The 27,341-nt window shown below is 45.2% G+C and overlaps 1 protein-coding gene across 1 annotated transcript in view; it reads right to left on the reverse strand.

Moving 5' to 3' along the window:
* Positions 1–27,341, reverse strand: part of SHROOM3 (shroom family member 3) — a 151,593-nt gene that overhangs the window by 54,355 nt on the left and 69,897 nt on the right. The window lies entirely within an intron of this gene.

Here is a 27,341-nt window from a genome sequence, read left to right on the forward strand (position 1 = left end):
GGCTGTTTAATCCTATTTAAGCACAAGAGTAGAGGTCATACAGTCTCCCTCAAGAAACTACAACCATCAGTGTAGTGTTTTTTCCTCAGTCCTGCTGGTGTTCTCACTGCCTTTGAAAACCTATGTCCTTTGACTTAAAAGAAAAACTGAAGAAACTAGAGCTGGACTCTCCAGTGTCCAGATGGCTTTCCGACCTGTTTCTCCCAACTGTAGCAAGCTGCATTAGAAGCTGAGTGAAAAAGGTCAGAGCCGGTTCTGAGTACACGCTCAATGGGTGCGGTGAAGACCTTGCCCATCTCACTGCCCCTTCCCACCTGGCAACGGTGGGAGTCAGGTCAAAAGCAGGCAGGCAATTCCATTTTAGTTCCCATGTCACAGCAAACACTGCTGACATCAGCCCCGGAGCCTGCCAGCTGGATCTGGAGCAGGGGGAAGATAGCTGAAGAAAAGCTTGTGTACACACCACCTTGACGTGCGTTTGCTGTGTTTGCCTTTGGAGCAGATGAAGACGCCCTAGGGCTATGTTTGCACCATTCTTGCAAATAATGGTTGGGAACCAGTTGCAGGAGTCATCACAAGTAGAGCTCTGGATGGTAAGGGGAGAGTCGACTCACGGTCATGATGATTTAAGGGCCAGGTTACAGCAGCCCGCTTTGCGTGCCATGTATTTGTTCACTGTCAGTGGCCACTCTGAAATAAAATCTAGCATTCTGGTCAGTGGATCACACAACACAAGCTGCACACCTTGTCAAATGCAGACTAGGGGCATTTCTAAGGGTCATGGAGGCTTTCAAGCTATTACCTGCTTCAGTTCATGTCACTGATGGACTTGGTAATGGAGAGGGAAGTACAAACACAGCATGTTTCCTCGAGTTGAGGCCATTGTGTATTAGCAGGATCAATGCATGTACATGGTAAGTGGGTACAACTGCCCTAGACCTGCAGAGCACTCAAGCACATTTTTCAATTTGATGTCCCAAATAACTCCACATACTCCCCTTCCCCATGTGTTTCACTAGAGGTGACAGGAATAACTGCTGTGGGGAAACAAAGGACTCAGACATGCATCTGGGAGCTTTTTCGCTTTCGCTTTTTTCTAGTTGCCACAAAAACCCCCTCCCAATCCCCAAATGAACAGCAAAAAATCCAAAGGGAAATAAATACTCAGAGACTCATCAGAGGACCAACAGCAAATTAAAGAAAGATACAGGCTAACTGGCAGAATGAGAAAGCCCCAGGTATCACAGAGAACGTGGATGTTGAGCGCCTTTTTAGGAGGCTGTATTCACCCTGATGCACCTGGGCCCTACATGGCAGCCACACTCAACGGTGATGGAGCCAGCGGGAGCCAGTGCTCCTGTTCTCCACCTCCCTGACCCCAGGCTCCCTGGCGCCTGGATGCCAGGTACTACCATGCTCAACAAACAGTGTCCTCCCAGGGCACTGGACAGCCTAGAAAACTTCCTCCTTCCTGTTTAAATAAAGCTGCAATGTCTCCTGCGAGGCGGGGGAGCGCCGCATGCCCACGTGCCCCAGCGATGGAACTGGAAGAGCGGCGTGGCACTGCAACGGCGCAGAGCCCCGGACCCCTGCGCTCCCCCTCATCCCGCGCTCCCCTGCCTCCCCGTCCTCTTGATTCTCGCAACACGAGCTGCTGGACACCGAGCTGGACTACACGGAAAAATGATCTTATTTGAAGGATGAAAGGACAAACATCAAACGCTCCAAAAGGAAAACCATCCTGTGCCTGTAATTTATGTCACTGAGCTGCTGGCCAGTGCAGATGCCAGGCTACAGTAAATTTGGACTGGTTTGTGCATTTGCTCAGGCAGCTGGTGTGAAATGCGAGACCTGTGTCACGTTTGCTGGTGGAGGAAGGGAAGGCGTGGGATGGACAGAGGAAATTAGGTTTTGAAATAAGACATGGTGTGCACTGAAGAAGGATGATTTCCTTTGAGGAGTTGTTTGCAATGCTGACCTACCCACAGACCATGAAGAGCGCGAGCCAGGAGGGGCTGGAGCCAGGGCTATTAATCAGAGGAGAGCAAAACCTCCAGGGGAGGTTCAGGTTTTGCAAAATGTGCCCTGTCGCCTTTCGATTTTGCAAACCCGAACCACAAGTGGTTCAGAGCCAGGACCACTTGAATCCAAGCCCATAAAGCTGGGGGAAGCTTAGAGAAACTCCTCATCTTGGCTCACCTCCAATCCAAATTAACTCCTGGAAGGTGAGGAGGTGTTCAGATAAATATCAGAAACCGCTCTCTAATGGGTCAAGGCCATTTTCTCCAGTGAACAAAAGTGATTTTTCTTGGATCTCTCTTACACTGCATATCTCAGACTGAACTTAAGATAGCTGTGGAAAAATATTGAGGAAGTCCAAACACTGCAGCAATGAACAAAATCCATTATTACATTTTCTCACGGAGACTTCTCCCAAATAAAACCAGTGAAAAATCAGTTTAAGATTGAAATGAATCTGAAAACAAGAGGTTTCTAAGGAAGTTCACTGTTATGTCAAGGGGAATTCGGAAAGAAATTACATATTCACATGTGCCGGCTCACAAAGTTAATTCTTAACGTTTTTATCCAACTATCCTGTCCTCTGAAACCGCAGTCACTTTGAGCACGACTCTGTGAATGGAGATATCCCTAAGACATGAATGATGGTAGCATAAAGAGGAAATAGAGGAAGGCTTCTTAAACATATCAAGGAGAGGAAAAGGGCAGAAAAACGATGTGCATCTACTTTTCCTCTAGCATCCTGGAGAGCTGCAAGGAAAGCAGACAGAGTGGCAGTTTTCTCTTGCTGTGAAAAACCTCCTCTCTCCTTCTGAGCTACTGACAAGTAGATTTAGGGAAAAGAAGAGGAAAAAGGGACATTTGTACAGCGAAGAAAAAAAAGGAGAGGGCTTTGAAGACCTAATTAACAGACTGTCCCAAGTCACTTCAGTTCAGCTGCATCACAAAAGTCTGACAGAGATCCATGGGACCACTACAACCTGCCTGAGAGAGTAAGACACTGTAAACAAAACCAGTCACTCCAAAAACCCACCCCCTCCACATTCAGGGGGCTGGGAAGGGGAGGAGGCCGCAGCTGAAGGCCTGTTTTCCTGCTCACTAATAAATTTAGTTTACAGAACCTTTTGTGGGTCCCTTTTAAGGTTGTTTGTTGATTAAAGCGGCAAACAACAAACTTAGCCTTAATTTATGCTTCTTATAGCATTTCAAGCTTGGGAGGGATGCTTTTTATGGGAGTTAATGAGGCAGAATAGGTTCTTTATAGGGAAGATATTTTCTCACCAAATTAAAACCTGTATTGAAAATAAAATAATGAGATGAAGGTGGCTTTTCTTTCAGAAGTAAATAAATCTCGGAGCAGGAAACTTCTCACGCACTTGGAACTGTCCTTATCGGCGAGATCTGAGAACAGCAGGTTCACAAGATGTTCTCTCTCTCTGGTTTTTGTTTTGGTTTGTTTTTTTAATTTTACCTCCCTCCTTTCACCAAGACAGTAATAAAGCATTATTTGCTGAAAACATGCAAACAGTTCCAGCACATGAGAGCCCAGAAACACTGGGAGCTCAGCAAAAGAGAAAACATCTAGTTCCCCTTCGCTACAGCAGAGCCATGAAAGCCCACAGCAGGGACTCGTCTCTGCCCTAACCACGGGGGTATCCCAGGTAGGGCAGACAATGGGCCATCATGCCACCTGAGACACTCGCACAAGTCTTAGAGTAGCTCCTACCAGAATCCCATGTCAGAGATCATTTTCTAAATCAAAGCTTCCTGGCTGCCTCAGATCTGCTGCATTTTGCCAGTCTGGTGTAGCAGCACAAGCGAAATAAAGTACCTGAGTGGGCAGTACTGGAAGCTACTGTGTGACACTAGTAATCAGCACAGGATGTCGTTAATTAGGGACAAACAGACAGAACAAGGTCCCTGTGTGATAGGAGAGCATCAGCCCTGGTTCCTCTGAGCAATGGGAAAGAAAGCCTTCCTTTCATTGCAGGCTACAAGCACAGTGGCGAATGATAACCCTGTTTGTCTTCACCAGAAAGACTGAACAAATGCAGGACTCACGGGTATAAAAACTGGTTGGTGCAGTCTCTGGCGTGTATGGTGCTGTACATGCAACTGCACTTCTGGGGCATTCTGGTTTTCAATGAAATGTCAGTATTTTCTCTAGAAAGAAGATCACCTTTTGGCTTGCTCGTCACCAAAAGGCATTTGGATTTACTTTTTTTTTTTTGCTAAATTATCCCTACTTTAAGGGTAAGAATGAGGCTAAGCCTGCTCTGGAGCACAAATATGGTACTTTCCCTTCCATCTTTTGAAATCCGCAGACGAGACACCTGTAAGCAGTCTGTAGTTTCCCCCAGGATGCCGGGAGCTTTGCAGCAGTGGCAGGAATGCTGTCCTTACCCTCTCGCTGCTGGCAGGCTGACTCAGGACAGGTAAGTCCAGCGCACCTGCAGCCTGCGGAAAGCTGCGGCAACGCCGGTTGCCTTATGCAATCGAGCAACAACACATCTCAAATTTCAAAGCAGTTATAAGACCCAGCACCGCAACAGAAGGGTATGAATGGGGCTGTTTTCATATCTCTGATGCAAATGTCTGTTATAACAACAATGTTGTCCGTTGTTATCCACAAACGGCAGGATTTTATCCGGCGCTCGGTCTTCCTCCCTGATCATGGAAAATGTATACAAAGTATAGTCAGAGGAACTTGAGCCAACAGCCAGCCACTCCCTGTGAAACCACATACTGCAGGAATGAGAAAACGAACAACAGGCATCAAAAAGTCAACACCCAGGGAAATTCCAGCGTTCGGCAGTGGCTCGGGAAGATCAGCCCCTGCAAACCCAAGCGCTGTACGTAGCTGACCTGAGGAGCAGCTGTGTGTGAGAGAGAGAGAAATCAGCCAGAAAATGAGTAAGAGAGCAGAAAAAAGAAATTACGTGCTCTTCTTTCAGTCAATGAAAGCATAGCAATGGTGCGCTGGCATTAGTTACAGACATGCATCCATAGAGAGGCATGAAAGCACTTCAGAGGGAGGTGGGAGAGTCAGCAAATCTCCACAGAGAAGTCCCCGAAGTCGGGCAGGGAGAAGACAGGGTATCGAAAGGGAACAGACTGCCTGGATTGAGCTGTTATAAGATGGCAGTATCTAAAATATGCAGCTGAAAGATTTACAGGCTGTGAGACCATATGATGTGGCAATGCAAGAGACATACAGGTAAAGGAAAGATACTCCAAGGGCTAAAATCACATAAGCTGGATGAAAGCCTTTCTAGCATGCTGCGTTTTGGAGGGATAAGAGGCAAAGCCTCTTCATGAGCTTCCCTCCTGCTCACTGTGTACCCATCCACAAAGCGTGGTCTGAAATTCTCCAGTACACCAAGCATCACCTGGAAATGTTTCCTTGGTTCTCCTGCTGGAACTGGTCATCTAAATAAAGGGAAGATCCTACTTCTCAGGAGCTGTGGGTATCATGCCTGATCCAAAGCTGCTGAAATGAATGGAGCTGAGCACCCCTAGCTCCCCTCAGTTATGACTGCTCCAAAGAAGGATCCACAGCACTTCCAGTTTCCTTTCTAATTAAGATCTACGAACTAGACTCCAAATCAGATGTCACGAATCAGCTTAACTTCTTTTTTCTTCTCTCTCTGGTGATGCTGGAAGGGAAAAACACTGTGCTGACCTTGCTGGCTAAAGTTCCAGTTGTCCCAGTCGTGAGGAAGAGGCTGCACCTCATCGCAGATTCAAATTGTAATAGCTGCACTGTGCTATGGTGCAACAAAAATGGGCCCACAGGCTTAGGAGTTCAATCCTCCTTCTCAAATGGACTCCCTTCCAGAGGCAGGTTGTTTCACCTTGAAATGGGATTGTAACTATAGCTATTCAAAAATTTACTACAGCCACTGGTTCTGTTCAATGAAATGTCTGCAGGAACATCTACTGATTCACTGAGAAGGTTAAAAATAAATTGAACTGTCTTCAGGTTTTTCGGAATGAAATCAGAATCCTCCAGATCTCCCTCTCAGATGAATAATTTGGTTTGGTTTGGTTTGTCATGGAATCCTGTGTCTATTCCACACTCTGAGTCTTTGATTCACTGTTTTTTTTCTTTCAACCCTCTGGCTGTCAGTTCCTCCACCACGTCACAGTCTCTCCCAGTTTCCTCTCTTTTGTGGTCCTTCTAAACCCCCTTGTCTTCAAGAAAGGATGCAGCTTTTAAAATAAAACAGATTTTTTTTTTTTTTTGAATCAGAAGTTAACATACTATCACCAGTGAATAAGCTGAAGCAAATTATTTTAACCTTTTCCTACCTGGGTTGGTTCTGCAGTGCTGATAATTATTCAAAGAATCCACCATTTTATAATCTCTCAGGTGCAAGGCACATGCAGAAAGATCACCGCACCAGCTCTGAGCTGCCACTATTCTACTTCTAGGATAACTGCAGTTTTGCCCCTATGGGCCTCTCGTGAAAAGGCAATCCTAGCTTTAAGCTACAGCTTGAAAAGTATGTTTTAAGCATCCTAGCAGGAATGAAGAGTCAATATTTGAAATGAGGATGCAAGCAGGTCACTACAGGGGAGTGAGGCTGTTGTTTTGGAAAGCAAGCATACTATTTAAATGGGAAACTGTAGCATTGGAGGCCTCCAGCACAGCCCTCCACCTTGAGTAAATACATGCTGTGTGTACAGTACTTTTGATAGGTACTAGTACTTAATAGGCCAATGGATGTCACTGTTGCTCTTCATAAACCAAAATGGGAAAGCAAAAAAGATAATTAAATCAAAACAAGCTTACAGGAGAGAGTTCCCAAGGGCTTACAATTAATACTCTCTAACCTGGTGTGTGCTGGTTAGGATGGGCAGCTTCTGCAGGGGCTTCCTAAGTGCATGTCTAACGTGTCATACTGTTAACTACAGAGATAAAGTCAGGGTAATAGCTATGTGTAAAAAAGGAAGGCTATTACCAAGGCTAACAAAGATGCAGAATGGAAATCAGAGACATCTGTGTACAGACAGGCAGGGCTTGCATAGCAGGCAGGCTATCAACTTCTGCTCTACTCCACGCTCCATCACTTCTGCAAAATGCAGCCTAAGTGTGAGGAAACACGGAGAAATTGCCCCCAAGTCTGAAAACCAGGGTAGTTTTTTATTTGGATTTTGCATCTTGAAAGCCTACAGTACACACTCCCTTGTAATATTTGTGTGGTTGGAAGAGCAAACTGCACTGCAGCTCTGGGATTAAACAACAGATACAAGGTCACATTTCCCAAAACGTCCAGCAACTTGGGTGTTCACAATTTTAACGGGTCCTGTGTAATTTGGGCTGTGTCTGAGAACTGGGACTTACTCATTTGAATCTGAAGCAGCTGTCAGACACTTCAAAAAGTTTCCCTCACGACTGAACGATTCTTGCCTTTGAGGCTTCTCTAAAGCCAGATTTTTCCAAGCAGTTATAAGCCTCATGGTTCCTCCCATTTCAGCACTTCATCTGCAACCTCTCCAAAACCTCAGCAGCAAGAAGCATTTGTTGATTAGTTTGCTAGGAAGGATTCAGGCTTGTGCAGCATGATGCTCACTGCTAGGAGAAACTAGGTCACCAAGAGGCTATTTTAGTGATTGCCAGGATGCAGCTGCTGTATTTCTAGGTCAGTGGTCACTTCTACTTTAATGGCTTTATAAAGGTTTAAGAAACAAATGGAGTTTTCACTTGCATTCTTATGTGCAGGTCAGTAGCCTAACATTTAATGAGAGGCAGCTTTCAGTTGATTCTCACTGTCTCAATGAGGGGTAATTTACACTGAATACTGACAAAGCTCAGGGAAACCAGGAGAGAAAGGCAGAGCCACTAGAGCACAGAAAACATGGCCCATCCTTACGCATCTGCCCTTATAACATCTTCAAAGCGAGGAAAGACACCGGTCTGCGAACAGCCCCATTAAACACAGTACCCGGCCTCCGACTGTTTTAAGTCGCAGCAGCTTGTTTGGACAGTCACAGAGCAAGCTGCCCACAAGGAAAGCTGCCTCGTACACAGCCTCTGTGAGTCCATGGCCTGTGTCCTGCTGATGAAATCTTCTGAAACTTTATCCAATATAGCCATCTTCTCAACCGCATCACAACCTCCGTGGGCTCAGTTTCCTATTTATTATACACACCGTGTCATGTTCCACATGTAACGTGCCCTCTTGGCTTGGCTGAAGAGTTGTTCTACTTTACAAGCATGGTTTTGCTGCTGCCATCTCTTCCACTCTCTTCATCAAACTCACAAAGAGGTGTAATCTAGCTTAAAAGCAAGTAAGGAGCACTGACTCTTATCACCTAGTAATTTGCAATTAAATACAGCTTGCACAACTCTGATGCAAGCTCATGAAGCTGAGGTCTCCGCCCCTTCTGAGCTTGTATACATGGATCCTACCTCTGTGAGAAGGGCTCAGGTCGACTGGAATTTGTTTCCTGAAAGGACGAGTATTATTTAATCAATAGGGAAAGACAAGTGCTTGAGGCTTGCCCGGATTTAATAGGTCTGGATGCCTAAATACATACACTTGGGATCCCTCAAAGTCTTGGTAAGAAGAATAATTCCATTTCTGCCACATGCTGCCACAAGAAACCACCATGCAAACCAATAAAACCAAAAAGGGAACTTCAACTGCAAATAGTTTAGCAATGGGAGCGCAGTGCAGCTACAAGCTACTTCACAGAAACCAAAACTTCTAAGCTAGCAAAGGTGGATTCAGATCTGCAAATTATCATCACCAGGTCTGTAGGCCAAGTATGTCCTTATAAGAAATTTGCCGTGCCACTGACCAACAGCACAAAACCACTGGAACATTAGTCTGGTCTGCTCTCCAGCAATGAACTCGGTCTGAGGCATACTTGAGATGCTGATGAAATAGTTCATTTGTTATCCTAGGAGATCCCTTAGGAAAGTCATCTTGCTCTGTCTCAGAATAGGCTGAGCTCAGATTAAGTCTCTCCCAAGAACAAAAATCCTGTGGGTTGCCTATTTGTAACAACCAGGACAAGCCTGTGGTAATGTCTGTGTCACGCACTGCTGGTAGTTACTGCCTGTGCCCACTCTGAGAACACTGAGCTATTTCACAGAACGATGACTGTCTGCTCTACCCTGTTGCTAGTCCTCTGAGACATCTTACCCATTACATCCTGAAATGAGAACTACACTTACCGTATGTGCAAAGGCACACTTAAATTAACCTTTATTTTTTTAACTTTCAAAACCTCCCAAGTCTTAAGTGCCTACATTCCCTTTTACAGGTGGATAAAGTTTTGCTTCCCCTGTATGAATCAAGTCACTATCTGCAAGTCAGCAGATCTAAGAAACCTTCCCCCGTGCTTACGAATACAATGCCACTTATAAATTTTGTGGTTACACATTAATGCTGAAATTATAGAGAACAGAATTTGTTCAGCTACTTCTCCAGACTGAGGGATGAAGAATTTGGCAAGTATCAAACGTCACTTGCAACGTATATATAAGGGTTTATTTCTGCTCCTAATTAGGTCAGCGTTACGTGGTGAAGCCTGGCTTGGAGGCTTTCTTCCCACCAATGCTGTCCCAGCTGGTACAGCAAGGCATGGCTGGAAACAGTCTCCGTCTGTTTTTCCCAGGCATCCCGTGGAAGAGCCGGCCCCTTGCTCCGAGCACCGTGGAGGTGTTCAGCATTACATGGTTGCACTGAGCAACTATCCTTCTTGGGCTGTCTCATCCACTGGTGGGAGGCATGAGCTCAAGACTGCCAAAGGGAAATGACAAGGATGTGGCTAACGCCCTGCAAAAAACAGCCAAGGCTCAGTTCAGCGGAAAGAAACTGTTTGCTTTAGCATCAGTCTCTAAGGAGCAGTTACAGGTCTTGCCACGTTGTGCTGATGGATTTTTTCAGATGTTCTGCAACGGCACTTTCAGAACCTCCTCTGCCATTTCCCATCTGTTATTCAGCCCCGTGGTCTGACAGCTTTGCCAGAAGGAAAAGCCCTCTGCTACGGCCGCCCACGAAGCCGCTCCGCAACACAACACTGATGCCGTGACACCATGATGTCAGTCGCCCTGTGCTGTCATGCAATTAAACTCTCGTTAGCATCCATCGCGAAAACAAATTGTGGTTTATTTACATTGGAAGAGGCCAAGTAGAGGAATTCACACTTCACACTTGAAGTAAATAACAAAAAAGAAACACTTGAATCTCTTAAGTGGTAGAGAATGTCTTAATCTAGAGTTGGGTAAAACACTTAAAATCTAAATAAAAATGCCTAGATTTAAATATGACTAAAGTGCAATTCATGATGATTTCCTTGGGATTGTCACAGATATCAAGTATTTCTGAAAAGCCAAGGCAGTTATATTTTCATTCCCAAACACTTGGACCCCCAAAAAAGTCATCACAAGAACAGTGATGACATCAGGAATCATACAGTAATTCAAGACTACGTGCCAAGAGAGCTCTAAAAGACTGACCATTTAATAGCTGATCAGCAGCCACTGAAATCGAGCCGATGCCCTCAATGCACTCTCAAGAAGAGAGAGTCTACCCTACAAAATACCTCAGGGCAATCTGCACAAAGTATGGTGACACTGGCAGGCAGAGTGCCCCGGCAGAAAAGGAAGTGTCCTGTAATTTTGTAAACTCAAGATTAAATTATAAGATATGTTGTTGCTATAAGGCAAGCCTGCTCCACACCTGGTACTGTTAGGTCCTAACTCCTGTTGGGCGAAAATACTCAGTGCCACCACGGTCGTTTCTGCATCTGTGCAAAGGCAAAGCAGATTGCTTTCCAGAATTGAATCCGGAAGATTGCAAATTGGGTGCAGGGTCTGGAAAATACATGTCTCTGCAGTGTCTAATACTTCGACTAACCACTGAATCTCACACCCAGCCGCTGAATAAACAAATCAACAGAAAAGGAGCAAATACGCACTTGGTACAACTGCTGATGAAACGTGCAAACCCAGAGGGCACAGGACTCATCTGGACGACACAATGCCCACTTGCGATTAAGCTCCCAGTGTGATATGATGCTATTCTGATCAACTTGTCATCACTCATAGCAACACATTCAACAACAGAAACATACATTGTCACAATATGGAGACTGTCTACGGAGACCCCATTTGCAGGGACTGAGCATGAGACAAATGAAGAAAGCAAACCAGCCCACTGACAGCACCGTTCACAGGTTGCTGCTAGTGGGCCTGGGGCGCGCTGAACGGCTTCACAGAAAAATGCCATTTCCTACGCACAGCCGGTTGTATCAGCGTTACAGATTCAACTGTGTTGACCTACACAGGTTCATGCTTAAAAGAAGAAAACGGCACGAAACAGAATGAGAGGTGACAGCAAAATTCATCATCCGAGCTCACCACGTCTCTGAGTGTCCAACCCCTCACAAAACAAGAGAGACAAACCAAGCAGCAGTGAATTGCCTTCAGCTGTCACCAAGAGGAGCAAAATTTTCACGTTGGATGAGGAAGCCACAGCAAAAGGCCTGGCAGGAAATGCTTCCCAAAAGATCCGCTGTGCCCAAGTGGGGTGTAAATTGCCAAATCCACTGCAAAAATTGCACAGGCTCATCAAACCCGCGGAGCTGGGGTACGCACCGTCGCGATGCGGTCCAGAAGACCAGGATCTTCTTAAGTGCATGCAGATTTGCCTGCATCGTGAGCTCTGCCAGGAGGCTGTTCTCAGCGAGGAGGGTGAAGTACCTTCACCATCAGCGCTGCGGGTTGTGATGGGGAAGGTGAGGCAGCGCATGGGAAGGCAGGCCAGGGGCAGGAAGAGAGAAGGAGCCAGCCTTGCTCACCCTTTTAACAGGCGGGCAGTAATAATGACAGAGCTCCGCTCACCAGCAGCCAGACAGCCGTAGCTTGCTGTATGTTCACATTGCAGTAATTGCCACTGCTGCAGGCACTGAGCTGATGAGACAAGAGTAAAGGAGAGCAAGGGGACTGAAATAGAGAAGGAAAACCAGAAAGGACACAAGGGAGAGAAGCTGCCTTGTTTGTTACCCCTTCGAAAAGCACTGCCATCTGCCGTGAAGGTAAGGGTAGGCCACCGTGTTTTACTGATCCTGAGCTGTCAAAACTCAAACAGATCAGCGCTGCCTCACAGACTTACACAAAGGAGTGATGATTTATCCCAGCCCCACACTGACACTCTCTTCAGAGCCCGAAATGTTCTTATAAATAATTACAAAAGCTCCTATTTCAGTTTCACAGGGGAGTCATGGCTTCTTGGGAAATGATAACAAAAAGAAACAGAAGCAATACCAGCAGTTCTCACGTCTTTTCTGGTTCTGTGTGATCTCTAATACTCATGAAGAGAGATTGGAAACAAATTTTACTGCCAGTTACCCAACCACACCTACAGGTGCTCTCAACCCAGCCCGTGTGTTTGGAACTAAAGGCCACGGTTGGGTAATAGCCTGGCTCAGACACTGCATCTTCAGATACTGCCTTTTCTCCTCTAGCAATGAGAACCAGCCCTGGGAAAGTCCTTTGCTGCCCTGTATGGAGCGATACTGCAAGGCTGATGACTGGGGAAAAGCTGTTGTCACATGGGTCCCTCTCTTCCTTCTCTGCTGCTTCTCACCTGCCCCGGAGGGGCAGAGAGAGATGAAAAAGGCAGGGAGCAGTATGATGAAATTAATAAGGGAACTCGAAAAGAAATGACAGAGAAACCACAGAGAAAAAGAAACCCAGAGAAAGGCAGACGAAGGAATCCTTATGAGAAGAGGTGACCTTACTGAATCACACAGCATAACCTTTCTGTGCACATATTGTGCCACCCTATCAAATTAGATCATTAACTTTCTCATAGAGGGTACTATAAAACATTTATGAAAAGGATTTAATTCAGATTATATTCTGAAAAATAGTGGCTCAGTTAGGTACCCATCCACATTAAGTTAAATAAGATTTTCCTGTAAGATAAGGGCATTTTTGCCCCACTCCCCGTTTCAGATCCTGAAGAAAGCATGAATTACTTGACCTGTCATATAGGTAGGGAAGCTGAAGCACTGCTAAATTTCTAGACAAAGAACTTTAAAAGGCAGGTGCCTAAATCCATGGCCTGAGTTTCAAAATCACAGAGGGGTTTGCAGACCCCACTGACTTCAAAGAGTCCTGCTCAGCCATTCACACAGCTTTGGAAAAGAAGGAAAAAGATAAGGATCCCTTTTGATTGAAAGCTTGGCCTGTAGGTCAGGGTTGGGATGGGAAACAGGGCTGAGCAAAATGAAGGCACAAGTACTTCACAGGCTCCCTGTAATCTCCCTGTAAATCTACCGGAATCTGCTGTGCTTGCTCTGGGGTGAATGTGCTAATTTTCCCAAGTGAGCTCTGCCCTGCCCTCTCGCTGCCCTGGTACAGTGTGTATTTGCTAAATTTACGGTTATTTTCCCCTCTCTGTGGAAGGGGTCTATGTCTTCTCACTATATCGGTCTACCTTGAGCTTCATTAATGATGTGCTGAAATTCAAAATGTTTTCTTTAAAGAGTACACAAGCAGCAGGGCAGTGCTCTCCTTTGATCTTCAACCTGCTCACACTGCTTCCTGCTCTGCTCCTTCCCTGATCACTTCTGATACTGAACTCCTCTGGATGTCCCAAAGAACATGCCACCACAAAACAGGAGGACCAGAAGCAAGGAAAGTACCAGTAATCCCACTCTGAAAACAATATATCCACTCAACACCTCTAATTACAGACAGACAGGACAGATTCACAAGCCTTGTGCTGGAGACAGGAATGTTTTAAATTACATTTGGTCACTAGACTGCCAGGTAGCCAGTTGCTTGGTCAAATTATGCAAATATGATTCCTCCCCCTTCATTGTATACGTCTCTGAAGCTGCTAATACTGAAAGCAGCTACACCCTGGATTAAAGATTGCTGTGGATACCAACCACGGCCTCGCTAATACTTCACAACAAGATGGTTTGCTGGATGGGCTCTCCTCAAACACTGTGGGCGTTAAAAGATTTTGCCTTAGAATTTGTCTTGTTTGGATTAACATCATCTGTCCGTGCACTCGTGAGACCCTCCAGGCGCTCTGTGTAATGCTGTAATTAAACAATAAGAACACAAACCCTTGTCACCGGTACTCCCGAAAGGGAAATGAAACGTCCTCTAACTCTTACTCCATGGTCAGAATTTGCAAACTCCCATAAAACATGGGAGGAAAACCAGGATCTGGCTCTGCCACTGGCTTCAGTTCAGGTAAGTGGGCAGGGTGATGCTAACATCGGGCATTTCTGAGCCAAAGTTCACTGAGCCATCATTTCTATTATAGTAGAGGGCCGATGACTGCCTGCAGACTGACAGCCAGCGGGTCTTGGGTGACCAACTTCTTCCAGCTGGGTGTAAGTCCCTCAAAAACGCCCTTCATCTTGGTCACTGGGTTTTCACATACATAGGACTCACTGCAGAAACAGCTCCTCTTGAAGGATTTCACCAAAGATACTGACTCAATGGCTTGATAAACAGAGAACTTGAGGGAAACACAAATTATGCAATTTGGGACACTTGAAAACCTCCCTATTTCTAAAGAAAAAAGGACATACTTGTAACACAACTTTTCGCTCAGTTATCCTACATGCCAAGTGGCTTAGTCTCCTCCAGCACTCGGGATCCTTGTCCCATTTCTGATTTTGATGCAGCACAGAACAGGAGCATGATCTTTCTTATCAACCTCCTCCAACACCCTGTCACCCTGAACTTGGAAAGAACTACCAGCTTCTACTTTTGAACCCTAATTTGGGAGGGTGCTTGAAGCTGGCACTGGCTGTTGAGCACGTCCCTGCATTCTGTGCACACGTTTAATTTGCAGCATGATCTGAAGTCCATCATAAGCCGACTCTCACGCAGGCTTGGCGTGATAGAGGGGCTTACGTGCTTTCCTGAATGCAGGTGGCTGAGGTGTCTGCCTGACTGAAAAGGTCGGTGACCCAACTTCCTTTGTACAGGGATTCGCTCAGCAAATCGGGTTCGGCAGCCTCGCAAATCACAACCAGATGGAAAATCATATTTCTCCTTCTAAAAGAAAATCAAACGTTTGCTGAGAGGGTACAAAGGTTCCCATCTAACATTCTACCTCCTCCCATCAGTGGCACAGTAAAATCCTGATTCTTTGGAGGCAAAATGATTTCCGAAAGGAGGGCATCTCAGTGGGAAGCAACTTGTTACTTCCAAAGATCAAACCCAGAGTTTTCTTTATTCACTAGAACTCACATAAATCTTTCTCCTGCAGAACTGTCTACCTGGATGACGTATTTTGTTTAAAACAGTGATACTGATAGATCTCTGCAAGCTCCTTCACCTCTTGGAGAGGTTTAATAATGAAATGTGAAGCTTCACAATGTCACATCAAGAAAGTTCTTCACAAGTTCATTGGATATCATAGTGTAAAACTCCTGCTACAATTTCTTTGGAGGCTTTCTTCAGTCTGCCTTACTTCCATAGTGACAAAATTTATGCAGGAAAAGATTCCAAGTTATGTGTCACAGACAAGTTTTTCTATGTTTAAACCAACTTTGGGGAAAAGTGAAGGCAACTTGGCATTCATCACTTCCAAGACACAACACAAGAAAGCACTTGTACTTACGTTAACCTGAGGTGCATGCCCAAAAGCTTTGCTTAAAGCAGGGCCATGACTCCTTCTGCAAGTATTCGTACATAGCTGACGTTGCACTAAAACCCTGTCTGCTAATTTGGGAACAATTAGCTATGAACGTTCCTGTTTCCTGATGGCAGAGATGCTGCAGGATGACCTTTGGCCACGCTGGCAGGAGCTGCCAATGTGCTGGTAAGGTTCATGGAAGGCAAAGTCAATGTGTATGACAGGGGCTGGGCTGCTAAAGGATCCTGTTCCAAAGTTTTCATGTGTTTCTAAGAGGAAATGAAGTTTCAAGCTAATAAGTAAATGCTTTGTTTTGAGCAGAAAATGATTATTATTTTCATAAAGAAAGCCAGTGCCATCCAACCACTGTCATGGGACTGGGAAATGACACCATACTGTCCTGTGAAGATTGCTATTCAGTTACCAGGTTAGGTAAGTCAACATCTCTCATGATGGCCCACTTCTTCTCTCCAGGCAGATAAACCGTGGTGAAATCTGTGAACACCCCATCATGAAACCTAGGCTTCTAAAGAGAGCAGAAGAGCGAGTCACCTAGAATGGAAACACTTTGGCTTTTAGTCTCCAAATTCCCATGTGTTTGGTTTTGGTTTTTTTGGCGTTTTTTTTCCCCAAAAGGGTCGAGGGGACAGTTGTTGCTAGATCTGTGTCAGAGATCCAGCCATGATGTCTTGTTTTGCTGGCTGGGTTCTGGGCTGCCAGATCCATCAATGTTACTACTGATTTACTGTTGGTTATAGAGAAATAATGCTTACAAGAACAAAAATGTGAAAATGCAAGTTCTCAGAGCCTCATCAAGGAAAACAGCCCACCTCCAAGTCTGAGGGTTTTCTGAACTAGGGCTTTGGTTTAGCTCCAGTATTCTATCTAAGCCATTAAGGAAATTTTTGGGGTTTTTTAAAAGGTTCGAACCTGTGACTGAATATTTCCAAAGTTCAAAACTGAGGCTTTTTAATTCCTACCAGAAGTGATGCTGGTCTTGTGAGCCGGGGCTGGGAGCAGAAATGCAGCCCGTCATCACTCAAGCCAATACATGGATGTTAGCAGAAGATCATTCTGCACAAGAAATATATAAAAACTAGATAAAATGACTGTGAATATTTGGAGTGGCCTGGATCTCTCTTTGCAAAGGCCAGACATTCAAGGTCATCGTATTCCCTAGCATATACTATATCAAGGGAAACAGACATGCGGTGCACACAATTATTTCCCATTTACTCCAGAACAAATGAGAACAGAATCAGACTCCAAAGTAATTGCTTGAGAACTGTTAGTGAACTCTCTCTGTAAGTCTCTGTAAAGCCCTGAGCCGCCCATTGTACATACGGTATTAATTTTAAGGGGATAAATAATGCAGAACAAAGAAAAAAAATCCCATGCAGTCAACCCACAACATTCCAGAGCTATTTACTGGGTGGGTTTTTTGTCACTTTATAGTTCTTTTAGCAGTTTTAAACACTGTCCTGCTTGATTCATTAGTTTGGTCTCCAGTGAATAACTGGAGGTTTTTACAAGTCTAGCAAATACTCCACTATTATATTATTCTAAGCCAAACTATAATAGTAGTGATCTGTGACAGTTTGATAGCTGCTATATATACAGAGCTGGGACTTGGATTTTTTTCCTTTCCTCCTCTTTTTTTTTTTTTTTCTTCCCTTTTGATGAGAGCTGGGGGAAGGCAGCAATGGCCAATCTTGTAACCTGCTCATTTGTTCTGCTGGTGTCTCTCACCCTCCAGCTTCTCAGATGTATTTTTCAGCATACACTAAAATCTAATCAAAACAATTCTGCAGTGTGAAAGGTGCAGGCAGCGACTTTCTGACACTTTTCAGGAATTGCCATCACTGGGAATTCTCATGCCCCACCACCCACCCTGAGTAACCTTCATAACAAAACAGGGCTGAATGCCTTCAGAAATGATTCAGGTCAGAGCAAATGTTGCTCATGTTTTATCACCCGGGAAACTCAGAAACTTTCCAAGAATGAAGTTATGGGAGCTGGGCAAGCCAGGGAGCTCTAATGTACTGTCTCTCGCAGACAACAAGGCCTCAGTGTCAAAGCAACAAGACCAAGGGCAGGGAGAGAGGAGAAGAAAGCCGCCCTGAGAACCTGCAGGACACTGGTTACAAACAGGTGGCTGAATACGAAAGAAAGAGACACAGAGAGAACAAGCAGCAAGACACAGGCATGAATGGAATATATTTTACAGCCCGGCATGAGGAATTTAAGGAATTAAGACGGTTCTTTTTTGTTTCACAGCTCAGCAGAAACATTCAGGCTTTAATTATCACTCGTCTTGTTGATGGAACATAAATCCCCAAGAATCCCCTTCTGGGGCACTCTGCAGTCTTTGACTTACCTGACACCCAGAAAGAATTTTGTGCCTGACATTGCTGTCAGCAAGTAAGAGAAACTGGTGTTTGAGGTTTTAGCCTCCTTTGTTGATCTCGGCTTGCACAGTTTGAGGACTTCAGACAGATTGGCATTAAACAAAAAAGTCCAACGTGCTTTTGCCCTAAATTCCAGGGTGCTATTCTGTGACAGGAGTGCCAGGAGTCACCTCTCTCCCTTCCTCCAGCACACGGCCCCTCTGTCCAAGGGCTTGATCCTGCAAGGCTGTGCGTGCTGTCCCCACGCCGGCACGTGGGTAATCCAGATCATTTCAGTGGAACGACTCACATTCTTAAAGCTGATCATGATCTTAAAAGCTTTGCTGGATCAAACCAGAATATTTGGCAGTGCACGAGACTGAGTCACTTGGGAACCACTTACTTTGGTGAGCCTCCCTATCAGGTCCGCTGACCAGCTTCACAGCAGCCCTGCATGCAAAAGGCATTTCTGAAGTGCTTTGCCGGCACTTCCCATTGCATTAGAAAGTCCCGATTGCAGGCAACACGCCCTTTCGCTTGAGGAGCCCAACCAACATCCCCAGTAAGTGACAAAGGCGATGGAAGGATGAGTGGAGTAATTTCCAAACTCTAGGACAGGTCAGAGCCAGACTGAAGTTTAAATCATGCATTTTTGGCTTGCCTTTAACTATGTCAGTATTTGTGAGTAAAGTGTGGAAAGAAAACCTCATGACCTCCAGGCCTGGAGCAGCTCCCTGAACTTATGGGGACTCACCATGAAAGGCATGATGCAGGTCGGAGCCCAAGGTGAGTATTAACATCTTCAAGACTCTTTCACTCAGGTTTCAAGGAGAATCTCCTTCTAACTCACCTTTGCTTCTGTTAGAGCCCAAATGGGCTTAAAGACAATGTCAGGTGAAACATCTGCAGGGAGTTAAAGCCCCTACTGTCTGTCAGCCTGACTTTAATCCCCCAGCAGTGCAGGATGTGTTTTGGTCTTTGCTCTGGAGCTCTTGCTATTCTAACCATGCACGAGCTGTATTCTGCCTCATTTGCTCAGCCTGTTTCCTCCACCGTGGTCACAGGAATGTGACTGAGAATAAATCCATCAGCTAGAGAGAAACCTCCTCTTTACATCTCTAAGGCCTGATGTAGTTTATGCACAGGATTTAAAGCAACTCACTCTGTTGTTCCTGTGCCCTCTGGCAACCCACATGCAATGCAGGAGCCAGGTTTTATAGCATAAACAAAGCAGGTTGCTAAATAATTGAGCTGACAAACTAGTTGGAAAGGTTGTGCTTCCAATCTGGCAAAGATGCAAGCTGGGTCCTCGACCTCAGGAACAAATCCTGCCCCTCCTTTTAGGGAACAGACATCACCTCTGCCCTCCAGTCGTAGCAATGTGTCGGGTGATAATAGTAGGTGATCAATATGTACGGTTCTTAGAGATTAGGCCCTGAGATATCAGGAATCCCGCTTGGCTTAACCTTAAAACACACAGGCTAGCAGCCAAGTAATTGCTTTTCTTTTGGAGGCCTGGGCATAAGACGTGAGGACAATTCCCAAGGAATCTCTTTGCAGCCTCTACCCGATTCCTCTCTATTGCTCTAGAAGAAGGAACTAGTGAGACACTGGGTATCTGCCCAAAGGAGAAGGAGTCACTAGACCCAGTAGGAAAGCTCAGGAACTGGGGAAGGCAGCATGGCTGTGCACCATCACAGCGAAATCTTCCTAAAAGTAATCAGTCAATGCTTTTCCTGGCATACTCTTATAAACTCGACTCATTCTTGCCTTACAGAAACATAGTGATGTACCATCTCCCTCCAGCATGAACTGTGATTGCCTTGTTCAGCTGGCGAGCAATCACAGCAGCTAGTATACTTGTACTCTTCATTTCCCTGGAGGGAAGCTGAAATGGCAGCAACACTGAGAGATAAAAATCTTCTCATCAAGCAAATTTTATCCCTGGTGAATCCATCTTTGAATGGTAAGGAACCTGAAATGTGACAGCATGAACTCAGAGCTGGCAGAACTCAGAGCTGGCATAAGATTTACACTAGAGTCACTTTCATTAAAAAGATAAGATCCTTCAGAATTCTTAGGCAGCTTATGGTAACTACGAACCTTTATTCATTCTTTAAAAAAGCCATTTGTTACAAACTCTCATAAGCCCCAACACACACAGGGGTAAGTCAGATGAAAGATGTCTGCCTGTTAAGTTTCATGACAGAAAATATTTTAATGACTTTGAAATTAAAGTGAGATCCTCTTACGCAGACCTTAGCTATGAAAAAACAATGCTTAGCTTTTAGGTCTTTTCTTTAGGAAAAGGTAAAGCACAAACCCAGTGCCACCCTGGAGATGAGCAGCAGAGCTGGGAGTAGAATGGGGTCTCACATGTCTGAACCTAATGGAAAGGCAAATAATCACTGTAGAGCAGAGGGAGACTGCAAGGATCAGTTACACTGCCTCTGACGAGTACAGAACTGTAGCTACTGATGTTTGTCACCAAGCAGCACACTGCAAAATTTCAGTTTTCAGAACTGTTCTCAGTAACAGCTAGTGCTGTTCCACATCCTGCTGCTGGGAATGATTTCTCAAGAGAAATTACTGGTTTTCCGTAACACCAATCTGTTGATGCTGATGAGATTAAGAGAATGCAGCTCAGTGCATAAACGCATAAGAAAGAAACCACATGACTTTCTGCTACTGCATGTTGCTTTGAGAACTAAACCTCACATACCTAATAGGCACGAGTGATACAAGATGTTCAAAAAGAGCTGCATTCCTGCTTAATGAGGTTATTAAAATGGCATCTCTGCATTTATTTGTGAATTAGCTCTTCGGAAATGACATGGAAAGTGCAATCATCACAAAAACATTTGAACATCACATTTGCTTCTTGTCATGAAAGAGAAAGACGAGTCGTCTTACAGAGGATGGAAAGCATTTGGTAAAGCTCGCCTACTTCACAGGACAAATCTCTTGAACAATTCAAGCCTGCAGTGGCCTCTTTCGAAGCAGCTCTCAAACCAGCCACACTGCTATGCCACTCACTGCTTTTCAAACACAAAAACTTCACATGTCACTAATAAAATAAACGTATCTGGGCCAAGTAACTCCACGCTGTAACTTCACAGGCAATATACTTCTGTCACAAATAAACGTGACCTGCTGAATCAGCCCTGAAGGTTGCAGCCGCAATAATGGCCGTGACGCCCTTTGGGCTGATGAGGACTACCTGATACCACAGGGCAGACTTGAAGGTTTCTGCTGCCTGAGGGCCTTACTCTGCCTTTTGCTCTGCTTTTATGGCAGCAAGCACCATCAGTTCCTAACCCATGAGCAGAGCTCCTACAGATACAACCATGTAGATAAGAACTAGCAGTAATTAGAAGCCAGTGTCCTGATTCTAAGGCCAGTGCTGTATCCAGCACATCTTACTGCCTCCAGCTCACATGCAGGGGTCTGTTAGGTTATTTGAGAAATGTTTTGTCTTAATCCCCTCATTTCAGCTACCTTTTTTTCAACAAAGCATTGCAGGGCTATACCTGATCCAAAGCATCCACTGGATAGGAACCAGGTCACGAAGTTGACCAAGCCATTTATAAAAAAAAAAGATACAAGGCATTGCAAAGGAGTTGCTCCAGCCTACCATCTGCTAAAACAGAAATTCAGGATCACTCAGTAATGCCAAGTAAAGCTGACATCGCTGGACCTTTCTCCATTATCTGGACAGCACATTAGCTCCTCAGACTGTCTGTTCCTCAGGGGCTCAGACAAAACTGGGACAAGGAACAAAGCACCTTTCACCCCAGAGCATGTTGTGGGTCAGAAGGTCATAAGACAGCTCAAATTAACCTTGCGACTGCTGCTAAAAAGTTCGGGCCCCGGAAAATAGTCCTCTGCACATCTCCCAGGGTGCGGTCAACACTGGGGAGAACAAACGTGAGTGTGGGCAACACTTGGCAGTTCAGGCCTGCAAGCCTTTACTCACATGAGTAATCCTTATTGTCTGATTAGTCCCACTGCAGTCATGAGGGAAGGGGGTGCCCATGTAAACCTGCAGAAGGAGGAGAAGAGGCCTTAGCAATGGAAACTGTGCTGAGACATACATGGCGGTGATTTTGCAGCCCCTTTGTCCGTTGTGACTTTTCCACATTTCCCAGTCCATCCCTTTGTTTCTCCTTGTTCTTTTCCTCTAGTATTTGTTCTTGTCAGTGAGGCAAAAGCCCTTGGAAAGAACCGCCGGCAGTTTCCTGGTGACCCACACATCGCAGGCTGGCTGTGACGTGTAGCAATGTGATCGTGTGGCATGGCATCACATTGGTGCACACAGGGGATGTCAAGACACAGAAACACCCTTAGGAGAGGCTCGGAGTAACAAATATATGACAAGAAAACCTGTTTACAAGAGCTGTTCCAACTCAGCGTTACAGCTCCATTAGCTGCTCAGGCTGTTCAGTTCCACGCAGGCTGCTCAGCAGCTCACAGGGTTAGCCCAGCACTGGCTGCTGCCTCCTTCAACAGCATGTGTAGGACAAGAGGCTCTCACTTTGCTGCTTCCATCAACGCACAAATCTTAACCTGCAACCTGCTTTTAGTGACCAGCTGCACTTATGGATGTAAACCACGTAATGAACAAAATACCCCCAGAGACACATGGACAGCTTGCAGAGCAAAACCCAACTCCCTGCTGCTCCTCACCATTTCTTTCCCAGCACAGTTCTCTTAAACAAGTGCACAAAACAACTATGGCTTACTTTCGGTTTACACACACACACCCATTCCCAGACCATGAACCGTAAAATGGCTTCTAGCCCTGTGGCTTACGGTTTATCTTCAACTTCAAACAAACAAAGAGATACGTAAAGGAAGGTACAAAGCTGCATTTCCCTGGGTTCTCCTCTGCGGCAGAACTGCTTCATGGTACTGCCTGTGCCTTGTCATGTGTTCTTCATTTCTGGTGAACCCCATGAGAGCTGAAGCACTGCAGAATCCTCAGGGGTAGGGAGATCCCAGAATTAACATGCATAAAAGTCATTTTCAGCACAGATCCTGAGTTAAGAAGCAAGACTTTCAGCCAATTTCATGACCTGCTGGGATGGCAGGGAGCAGACACAGACCGTGTCAGCTTCACTTGTGAAATCCTATAGCTTCTAATACTTACAGAGAGCTACAGGTACCTGGGGTGCTGTTTATTATGCACATTTTCAGAGGCGCTGGAAGTACAAGCCAAGTTTGTAGTACTCGTGGTGCCAGCCCCACCGCAAAGACAGAGCGACCAGTTAGGCAATGGGGAAGAAGGGAAGTCGAAAGGCGAAGGTCATACGCTGGCCCTGTGACCAGAGCCCCCATCTTCCAAGCGCTGGAGAGACATCACAACTACCTGCCTGGCACTGCAATCACGGCATCCTTCCAGCTACGTGAAGTTCGAACAGTGCTTCTCCCCACCAGCCGCAATGTCCTGCGAGCCCTTCCCTGTAACTGGCTTCCTGCTCCCGGGCCTGTGGGGCTGAATAGACCTGGGGGCTGCCACAGACTGGGTGGATAAAGAATCTGTTTCTCTTTTTAGCTTCAAAAGGTTTATTCTTGGGTGACTGAGGCTGAGGAAGGCGATATTTTTCGTTTGCTAAGAAGCAGTTCTCACCATCTACTTAGCAGGAAAATCTCCTGGGCTGCGGTTACAGCAACCAAGTCAAAGTACAAAGACATTCCTCTGAAAATTAGAGAGAAAGACCTTATTTTTTTCCTTTTAATTGCCATTTCATACCTTCAGCAGTGCAATGTATTTTGCAAAGTGCTTCGCACGTGGTAATTAAGCCTCGTAACATCCCTCAGCTTAGGAAGGACTGCCACACACACTGCTGGGACACAGAAATGCAAATACACCAAAGTAAACATCTTACCTCTCATTTCACAGTGAATATGTGGCACAGGCAGAAATGAAACCCAGGCATCCTGGGCCTCTAATATTTGAGCTCATCTCGCCCTGACACCTCCAAATAAAGGAGAAAACTCGTTTCTGCTCAGCAGCAACAATCTGGTTGCTATTCTACTGCTCTCCTACCAGCCATCCCTGCAAGCACAGAGGCTGAGAGCAGAGGGCACAGGGTCCATACTGTCCCTTCAGCTCTACAGGTGCTCCAGCCTAAACAGAGAGGAGTGACACATTGCTAAAAAAAATTAGGCTGTATAAGACCTGTTCCACGGGAAGAAAGAGACTGTCAGTTCCCAGGCTGGCCAGCTTGCTGCATAAGATATAGTTTCTTTGCAAATCTAGGGCCCATTTATCATCAAAGGCCTGTTTATGTCCTAAGCAATTGCTTTTCTGAGCAGTGGAATGGAAGTTGACTGGGGAGTGATGGGATTTTTTACAGATCTCCTTCTTTCTTGAGAAGCCACCATTTCTATTTCTCCCTCAGCAGTTTCACAAGACCAACAGACTAGTGCTTTCCCTGAGTGCTAAGCTCCTACGTTATTTTGATGAAAAATGTGGGACAAAAGGAAGAATGCTGACCAGCCTTTTACTCGAGGTTAAATGGACATCGCTTCACCAAAGTCACAAGATTTCCATCCCATTTGCTATAGGAGGACCAGCCCGGTGGCATATCTTTGCATTGCTAAGTTGCCTGTGCACCGTCTCTTTGCTTCTAGCCAATGCCTGCACAAAGCAAAACACCAAGTTGCACAAAATTGCCCCAAGAGGAAAGTTACCCATCATTACAGCAATCCAACAAGAGTCTGAAATTGTACACCCAGTAATCAGACTTTATACAATGTAACTATAGGTCTTTATTTTAATGTTTTCTATGAGGCAAGAGGTATACTGCTGATAAAAATATTGGTTAATTATGCTTTCCTTAAGCTTCCAAGAGGATTAGAGGATTGGGTAAACAGTGATGAATAATACTAGCTGCCTTACTCCCAAATTTAAATGATGTAAGTGCTGACAGCTTGTATTTTTCTTTGCCCCTAAACATTCACACGAAGGCTTGCTGTCTCTTTGCAGAGCCCCAGATATAACCACGTACTAAGACTGCGCACAGGTCTTATTGAAGGTCTCAATTTCAGACACACCAAAATGCCTCCTGTCCTCCAGGGTGCAGAATCAAATTGCAAAAAGACAGCAGACGCTCCCTCTTCAGCCACTCACTCGGGCTAGGCTTAACCTTCAGACTCTGCAATAAAAGGCAGCACGGACCTCCTGTCCACACGAGTAGGACTAGGGTGAGCTGGGTCACAGAGAGACCTAGCCCTTGGAAACCTTCAAAGAGACTGGGAGAGGAGGGACATTTCCTGACATTTCAGTACACACCTTGCTAGTAATCCAGGAAGCAAAATGGGACAGTAATGGTCCCATGGCTCTCCAAGAAGCTGAAGCAGCAGCACGCAGAAATCTAAGAGGCTGTGTCCTACACCACAACCAAGGCTAAGCTCCTGGGATACTCACTGCAGCCAACACCTCTGGTGACTGATGCTGCACACTGCTACCTTTCCTAGTTGTTTGTGGAAACAGTCATGGCCTGAAAAAATTAGTCCAGAGTATCAATCAAGATCTCTGACAAAAGGGAGATAATTTTATGAAGTATCAGCATCTGCTTCCATGTCGTTAAAGAGAGGGGGCAAAGGCTACACTCATTGAATGCATTTGTTTGCTCTGAAATCACTTATTTGGCTCTGACACAGTTTGATTCCTTCAACGTACCTTCTTAAAACAATTCAGGGAATTCTGCCTCTCCTTCCTGATAAACTGATGCCTCATTTCAGTTTGCGCTTCTGTATAATAAGTATCCTGAGCTGAGGTTGCGAGGATTTGTTTCTAGAGGGGTAAGGTCACTCACTGCCTTGACTCCAGGCCTGGAGCAACATCACTTGCTCTTGTCCTTAATGATATCACAAAGCTTGTGCCCTTAAAAGACTTGTTATCAGCAGCAGAAAAAAGAAATGACTAGGAGGTTCCAAAAACTCATGTCTGAAGGCTTAATAGGTTGATTTACGAGTCTGGGTCTCTCCCACTGTGGCTCAAAGTAAATGTTCAGTTATGATTTTGCTAAGGGCTGGCTGATCATTTCCTGCTTTGTCAGCTTTATTAAAAGAAGCAGCCTCTGTTCCTCTTCCAGACGCACAGCCTCTCTGATAAGAATAACTTGAAAAAACAACAGCAGTTCAAATTCCAACAGCACTAATTCATCATTAAGCCCAAACTCTTTTTCGTTAGATCATTTTAAAAAGCCTATGCCAGGCAAGGAAGACAGAGCTAAACAACATGGAATGAAAGTGCTTCGATCCCAAATGAAACATGAAAAGTGCTGTGTTTGCACTTGGTTGGGGAAAAGGTCAGTTCTTACCTGACATTAGCAGCCAGCCTGGCAATCTCCAGGACGGACAAGGCAGGGGGACTTCTGGGGCATGCTAGCAGCTGAGGATAAACATCAGGCACTTCTGAGGCTTTAGTTCATGAAAGTGGCCAAATGCCTTGGGCTCTCTCTAAATTCCACAGCTTTGTTTCCAGACTGTGGGCACGCGTGACCCGTGAATAAAACTTTTCCCACTCAATATATGGGAGGCAAGTCCTGGGATAGGACATTCATAGTAAACCAAAGGACAACTGGGCTGCAAGCGCTGAATGGCTAAAGGAAGGTGTGGGAAGTGGCTGAGCCAGCTTGTATTTTGCACAAGATCTTCTAGCAGGACAGCTGGTTTTTTTAAAACATCACAGGGAACCTCAAGCATCCATGGATTTACCAGCATCATCCAAGAGGCACTCAGACGTGTAAATAAAGTAGCTGTGCACTTAGTCCTGGCTCCCAGCATGTAACTTGTGTGCAGGAACAAACTTTGTCAGCTCTGATAAGGATATAGGCTCGTTACACAAAGGTGAGTGGCCCCACAGATGGCATGTTATGAACCAAAGAAACACTTTAATGGTTTAAAGGCACTAACCTGTTGTACTAGATGGCAGGTCTGAGGTGGGTAATCCAAGCCTAAAGCAATTCAAATCTACCACAATCCCAGAAGTATTGGTTTGGATATCCTGGATGCAAACACGGATCTTTGAGGAGACACCTCATGTTGACTTTTAAGAACTCCTGCTAGTCAGTACAGAAATGTCCTTGGAAATTATTATGTTTAGTGCTCATGATGCAGAGATGACCAAGCAAATAACTATCCTCCAAAAAACAGCAGTGAAATGAAATAAGTATTCCTTTATGAATTACTGAAAAAGCTGCATATCCCAACCCATTTAGGAACAAAACCCACAGCTGAAGTGATGCCAATAATGCATATGGAATACAAGAGATGAATAAACTGACGGACAAATGAC

This window comes from Leptosomus discolor, chromosome 4, assembly GCF_034619465.1.
Source record: "Leptosomus discolor isolate bLepDis1 chromosome 4, bLepDis1.hap2, whole genome shotgun sequence".
Taxonomy (NCBI): Eukaryota; Metazoa; Chordata; class Aves; order Leptosomiformes; family Leptosomidae; genus Leptosomus; species Leptosomus discolor.